Genomic DNA, 8,029 nt, shown 5'->3' with positions numbered 1-8,029 from the left:
TCAAAAAAAAGTTTGTTTTAAAAAGTTACCTGATTTGCAAGAAGAACGATTTAATTATCGTGTACACATCTGAAATCGGGTTACTTCTTCCATATGTTTGGGGAGTCTCCCACATGCCTTTTGGAGTACACCAAATGTGTTTGCTTATTTTGTCTTTAAGCGATGGCTTTTTTTCTGGCCACTCTTCCGTAAATCCCAGCTCTGTGGAGTGTACAGCTTAAGTGGTCCTATGGACAGATACTCCAATCTCCGCTGTGGAGCTTTGCAGCTCCTTCAGGGTTATCTTTGGTCTCTTTGTTGCCTCTGATTAATGCCCTCCTTGCCTGGACTGTTAGTTTTGGTGGGCGGCCCTCTCTTGGCAGGTGTGTTACGGTGCCATTTTCTTTCCATTTTTTTTTATAATGGATTTAATGGTGCTCCGTGGGATGTTCAAAGTTTTGGATATTTTTTTATAACCCAACCCTGATCTGTACTTCTCTACAACTTTGTCCCTGACCTATTTGGAAAGCTCCTTGGTCTTCATGGCGTCGCTTGCTTGGTGGTGCCCCTTGCTTAGTGGTGTTGAAGACTCTGGGGCCTTTCAGAACAGGTGTATTTACTGAGATCATGTGACTGATCATGTGACACTTAGATTGCACACAGGTGGACTTTAACTAATTATGTGACTTCCTGAAGGTAATTGGTTGCACCATATCTTATTTAGGGGCTTCATAGCAAAGGGGGTGAATACATATGCACACAGCACTTTTCCTTTTATTTTTAGGATTTTTTTTAAACAAGTAATTTTTTTTCATTTCAGCAACTTGGACTATTTTGTGTATGTCCATTACATGAAATCCAAATAAAAGTCCATTTTAAATGACAGATTGTAATGCAACAAACTTAAATGCAACAGACTTAAATGCATGAAATCGAACAAAATAAACATTATGCCACAGAGACCATGTTATTTTTGCGAAGCCTATTTGATTCTGAGTTCTGTTGGTGATCACATACAGGAGAGGGAGACCAAATCATGGACGCTGGACAGAGTGGAATCAGGTGTAGCAAAACGGCAGTTTATTGGTCAAAGATATCTTGTCCTACATCGTGCACGGACCTAAGCAATATGACTCTGTGAGGAGTCAGAATAATTAGGCTGCCCAGCCAGAGTTTACAGCAGAATGTATACACAGAATAATTTAGGTGGAGTCTCGTCGTGTTGGTCTTCTGACTGGTCCTGAAGAGTTGGAGGCGGGCCTGCTCTAGCCAGAGCAGGAGCCCCATTGGTGCACAGCAAAGTCCTCTGCTCTTGGCACCCGACCAGTAGGGGGGGGGTAGAGTGTGAGTGTACAGTGCTCATGAAATGTATGTGTGTCAAGGAAGCGTGGATATTGGTAATGTCTGCTTTAGGCTCAGGTGTTTCCTGTCTTTGCAGGAGTGCATGCAAGGGTCAATGTCAGTGAGATAGTTTGGCACTCTAAGCTCGTTAGTGTTGCAGGATGTTTTTTGTAGTTTACAGGGGAGTATATTTGCGTGATAGCAGCTGTGTCCCCTTCGGATAATCATGTTATTGCACGTAGGCTCTAAACTTGACTGAGGACACTGGGCCCAGAGTTATCTGAGGACATCCGGTTTAACCAGAGCGTTGGCCTGCTAGTAATGCTCGATATTAGATTATTTATATAACAGTTCGGACATTCAGTTTATACAGTATATCACAAAAGTGAGTACACCCCTCACATTTTTGTAAATATGAGTATAATCTTTTCATGTGACAACACTGAAGAAATGACACTTTGCTACAACATAAAGTAGTGAGTGTACAGCTTGTATAACAGTGTAAATTTGCTGTCCCCTCAAAATAACTCAACACACAGCCTTTAATGTCTAAACCGCTGGCAACAAAAGTGAGTACACCCCTAAGTGAAAATGTCCAAATTGGGCCCAAAGTGTCAATATTTTGTGTGGCCACCATCGTTTTCCAGCACTACCTTAACCCTCTTGTGCATGGAGTTCACCAGAGCTTCACAGGTTGCCACTGGAGTCCTCTTCCACTCCTCCATGATGACATCACAGAGCTGGTAGATGTTAGACCTTGTACTCCTCCACCTTCCATTTGAGGATGACCCACAGATGCTCAATAGGGTTTAGGTCTGGAGACATGCTTGGCCAGTCCATCACCTTTACCCTCAGCTTCTTTAGCAAGGCAGTGGACATCTTGGAGGTGTGTTTGGGGTTGTTATCATGTTGGAATACTGCCCTGTGGCCCAGTCTCCGAAGGGAGGGGATCATGCTCTGCTTCAGTATGTCACAGTACATGTTGGCATTCATGGTTCCCTCAATGAACTGTAACTCCCCAGTGCTGGCAGCACTCATGCAGCCCCAGACCATGACACTCCCACCACCATGCTTGACTGTAGGCAAGACACACTTGTCTTTGTACTCCTCACCTGGTTGTCGCCACACACGCTTGACACCATCTGAACCAAATAAGTGTATATTGGTCTCATCAGACCACAGGACATGGTTCCAGTAATCCATGTCCTTAGTCTGCTTCTCTTCAGCAAACTGTTTGCGGGCTTTCTTGTGCATCATCTTTAGAAGAGGCTTCCTTCTGGGACGACAGCCATGCAGACCAATTTGATGCAGTGTACGGCGTATGGTCTGAGCACTGACAGGCTGACCCCACATCCCTTCAACCTCTGAAGCAATGCTGGCAGCACTCATACGTCTATTTCCCAAAGACAACCTCTGGATATGACGCTGAGCACGTGCACTCAACTTCTTTGGTCGACCATGGCGAGGCCTGTTCTGAGTGGAAACTGTCCAGTTAAACCGTTGTATGGTCTTGGCCACCGTGCTGCAGCTCAGTTTCAGGGTCTTGGCAATCTTCTTATAGGCCATCTTTATGTAGGGCAACAATTATATTTTTCAGATCCTCAGAGAGTTCTTCACTTTTGAGAAAATGGTCTTTGAAAGTTTTGGTACTGCTATTGGAGAACCCTTCTTTGTCTACACCCATTCAGCATTGTTCACAGCCTCTTAAACTTTAGCCCAAACCATCTCTTTAAGGGTTTATCCGAATGTATTAACAGCTGTCAGGCACCCAAACTAACTTGCTAACTACTTCCAGACATCTATGTGAGAGAGAGAACAGCTCACTGAACATTTACTTGCCCTATAGCAGAGCTGGTTAGGCTGCTATGTTATCCAGAGCATTGGTGACTGCAATTGTGCTGTCAGATTGTAAATTCAGAGCGTTTAGTGTTCTGAGCGCACAGCGGACGCTCTGGCCGATGAGTGAGTTTACTGACATGGCCATATTTAACTGGTGTTGAGCATTCGAAAATCTTCAGTTATTCCGCACTCTCTGGCACACAGACGAGAGTGCTTTGAAATTGGAGTAGATGGTCAGACTGAATTTACCAATGCACCAGGGAGTGGTTACTTGCATAGTGGAGTATTTTGTTAAGACATGTAGCTAGCTAGACTAGGTAAACAATGAACCATAAATCACAACTCATGATGCTACTAACCTGCATGATTCTGCAGGTAGCGAACCAATCAGGTTCAGTGTTAGCTAGCTTACATTAGGCTATAGCTAGCTAAGCAAATAGCTCTGAGATACTAATAATGTCATACACGTAACGTTAGATTACATTAGCTAGGTAAACAATGAACCATAATCACAACAAGATGCGCCGACAGAGATGGTCGCCTCGCATTCGAGTCCTTAGGAAACTATGCAGTGTTTCGTTTTTTAAAAAGTATTATTTCTTACATTGTTAGCACAGAAAATCTTAAGTCTTATTACATACAGCCAGGAAGAACTATTGGATATCAGAGTGACGTCAATTTACCAACATTGCGACCAGGAATATCACTTTCTCGATGTGGATCCCTTGTTCGGACCACCTACCAGGACATTGGATCTAATCCCAGAGGCCGACCCAAAACAACGTAGCCGCAGAAGAGGTAGGCGGACTTCGAAGGGAGGATTTGAGGGCACTCGGAGTGTGGTGTCAGGAAAATGATCTCTCGCTCAACGTCAACAAAAGAAAGGAGATGATCGTGGACTAGAGGAAACAACAGAGGGAACACCCCCCTATCCACATTGATGGGACAGCAGTGGAGAAGGTGGAACGTTTAAAAGATCCTTGGCATACACATCACGGACAAACTGAAATGGTCCACCCACACACAGTGTGGTGAAGAAGGTAAAGATATTTGGCTTGTCACCTAAAACCCTCACAAACCTTTACAGATGCACAATTGAAAGCATCCTGTCGGGCTGTATCACCGCCTGGTATGGCAAGTGCTCTCCAGAGGGTGGTGCGGTCTGCACAACGCATCACCCGGGGGCAAACTACCTGCCCTCCAGGACACCTACAGCATCCGATGTCACAGGAAGGCCAAAAAGATCATCAAGGACAACAACCACTGGAGCTACTGCCTGTTCACCCCACTACCATCCAGAAGGCGAGGTCAGTACAGGTGCATCAAAGCTGGGACCGAGAGACAGCTTCTATCTCAAGGCCATCAGACTGTTAAACAGCAATCACTAACACAGAGAGGCTGCTGCCTACATACAGACCAGAATCATTGGCCACTTTAAATAATGCCACTTTAATCATGTTTAAATATCTTACATTACTCACCTCATGTATATACTGTATTTTATACCATCTATTGCGTCTTGCCTATGCAGCTCGGTCATCGCTCATCCATAAATGTATATGTACATATATTCATTCCATCCCTTTAGATGTGTGTGTATTAGGTAGTTGTGGAATTGTTAGATTTTTTGTTTATTATTTACTGCACTGTTGGAACTAGAAGCACAAGCATTGCATTACTCTCACATTAACATCTGCTAACCATGTGTATGTGACCAATAAAATGTCATTTCAACTCATGACATTACTACCCTGCATGAATCTGCAGGTAGCTAACCAACCAGGTTCAATGTTAGCTAGCTAACATACAGTTGAAGTCAGAAGTTTACATACTTAGGTTGGAGACATTAAAACTTGTTTTTCAACCACTTCACAAATTTCTTGTTAACAAACTATAGTTTTGGCAAGTCAGTTAGGACATCTACTTTGTGCATGACACAAGTAATTTTTCCAACAATTGTTTACAGACAGATTATTTCACTGTATCACAATTCCATTGGCTCAGAAGTTTACAAACACCAAGTTGACTGTGCCTTTAAACAGCTTGGAAAATTCCAGAAAATGATGTCATGGCTTTAGAAGCTTCTGATAGGCTAATTGACATAATTTGAGTAAATTGGAGGTGTAGCTGTGGATGTATTTCAAGGCCTACCTTCAAACTCAGTGCCTCTTTGCTTGACATGGGAAAATCCAAATAAATCTGCCAACACCTCGGGAAAAACAATTGTAGACCTCCACAAGCCTGGTTCATCCTTGGGAGCAATTTCCAAACGCCTGAAGGTATCATGTTCATCTGTACAAACAATAGTACGCACCATGGGACTACGTAGCCGTCAAACCACTTAGGAAGGAGACATGTTCTGTCTCCTAGAGATTAACAGACTGATGCGAAAAGTGCAAATCAATTCCGGAACAACAGCAAAGGACCTTGTGAAGATGCTGGGGAAACAGGTAAAAAAGTATATATATCCACAGTAAAACGAGTCCTATATCGACATAACCTGAAAGGCTGCTCGGCAAGGAAGAAGCCACTGCACCAAAACCGCCATAAAAATGCCAGACGGTTTGCAACTGCACATGGGGACAAAGATCGTACTTTTTGGACGCTTGCAAGCCGAAGAACACCATCCCAACCATGAAGCACAGGGGTGGCAGCATCATGTTGTGGGGGTGCTTTGCTGCAGGAGGGACTGGTGCACTTCACAAAATAGATGGCATCATGAGGCTGGAAAATGTTGTTGATTTTTTGAAGCAACATCTCAAGACATCAGTTCAAGCTTGGTCGCAAATGGTTCTTCCAAATGGACAATGACCCCAAGCATACTTCCAAAGTTGTAGCAAAATGTCTTAAGGACAACAAAGTCAAGGTATTGGAGTGGCAATCACAAAGCCCTGACCTCAATCCTGTAGAACATTTGCGGGCAGAACTGAAAAAGCGTGTGCGATCAAGGAGGCCTACAAACCTGACTCAGTTACACCAGCTCTGTCAGGAGGAATGGGACAAAATTCACCCAACTTATTGTGGGTAGCTTGTGGAAGGCTACCCGAAACGTTTGAACCAAGTTAAACCATTTAAAGGCACTGCTGCCAAATACTAATTGAGTGTATGTAAACTTCTGACCCAATAGGAATGTGATGAAACAAATAAAAGCTGAAATAAATCACTACTATTATTCTGACATTTCACATTCCTAAAATAAAGTGGTGATCCTATCTGACCCAATTTTTACTAGGATTAAATGTCATGAATTGTGAAAAACTTGAGTTGAAATGTATTTGGATAAGGTGTATGTAGACTTCAACTGTATATTTTCTGGGTGTATGTAAACTTCTGACTTCAACTTTATATGGCTCTGTTACTTACACAGGACACTCAATGTCAATATTAAATGAATCACTCTTTATTGTCAGCAAGCTGGAGTGGTCACAGTCAAACTTAGATGCTTAAGGACTGGTCTGAAGTGAGCTTTGAAATGGCGTTACTTACATAGAGCCTTATATACTGCTATCTAAACCTACATAAACATGATTCATTGGATCGGTTCACACATGTGACTGGCTCCATCTCGAGCTTAACTTAAAGATCATATTCTGGGCATTCTGACAGATGTTCCTCCGGAGGGGGCCCTCCCCCTCCTCTCTTAACCAGACACAGGCAGGAAGCAAGGATTGTTTATGACACCAAAGATAAGATGCAAAGTTTTTCATTCATTACAGCAAACGTGTAATGTCTGATAAAGGTATCTTAGCCAGACTATCTTACCATCATTCATGGTTGGATGTCCCCTGTCGGATGCCATGATTGCCCTTAGCTTCTGGATTACATATTTAAACTATCATATTCGAATTCTACTGATTTCAAAACTCAGTCCTCCAGAAAGTGGAGAATAACACTTATGTAGTTTTAATACACAATACTTTTTTTTAGAGCTGCGTTAGACAGGATTACCTAGACATACTGACCAGCTCAAATAGACAGAAGCATGCTATATGGCAGACCAAACTCATCTCAGCCAATCATGGCAAGTGGGAAGGTTGTAGACTTTTTCTTTGGCTAAAACAACTAGGCCCGTAATTGAAACATTTTATTCATATTTACAGATGGCATACAAGTTTATTATTAAGGCACATGAAACTATAAAACTGTTTCAAATGTCTAATAGCTTATTAAAATAGCTAAATAAATAACGACATGACAGTCCATGGGAAAAAAACACGGCGCTCATCAAAACGTCATGATTGTGGGTTTGATTCCCATGGCCACAAATGGAAAATGAATGCATGCACTCTTTGGATAAAAGCGTCTGCTTAATGTCACATTTATTTTTGCACACCTCATATTTGTGAGACAAACATTTTCCTGCATGGAACTTTAAACAGTAGCAATGGGCTGCCTGAGCATTTTGAGAAGACACACTTTTATTTTCTTCTGTCTAAACTGGGTAAGTTATGAATTGTATCACCAACTGTGTAACTTGTGTCATAGTGTTTCTTTATCATAACCCAAGGTTGCATGCCACAGTTTTGCTGAACCAGAACATAGACAAGGTTTAATTCAAGATTGAGACCTCACTAATAGGCTACTATTTCCTGTCTTTTTGTTTTACAAATCTGTGATTTAACATAGCAAATAGCTTGTATCTTCATATCTTCATCTTGTATCTTCAGCTTGTATCTTCAAATGCCAACATCAATGCTTGCTGAGGTATCCTTAATAGGGAGCTAGCGTTACCTCTAAAGGAACCCAAAACACAAAATCCAGCAGCGATGGCCTGCTCGAGCCGTCTTCCTTGCCGCTCGAGCCAGCCTCTGCTCCTGACTTTCCAACAGTCGTTGTGAGTCAGTCAGTTGGTTGACAATCGAAGCCAGCC

The sequence above is a fragment of the Oncorhynchus kisutch genome, linkage group LG17 (genome assembly GCF_002021735.2).
Source record: "Oncorhynchus kisutch isolate 150728-3 linkage group LG17, Okis_V2, whole genome shotgun sequence".
NCBI classification, from domain to species: Eukaryota; Metazoa; Chordata; class Actinopteri; order Salmoniformes; family Salmonidae; genus Oncorhynchus; species Oncorhynchus kisutch.
The sequence above is the reverse complement of the archived record's forward strand: the minus strand, read 5'-3'. Positions refer to the sequence as shown.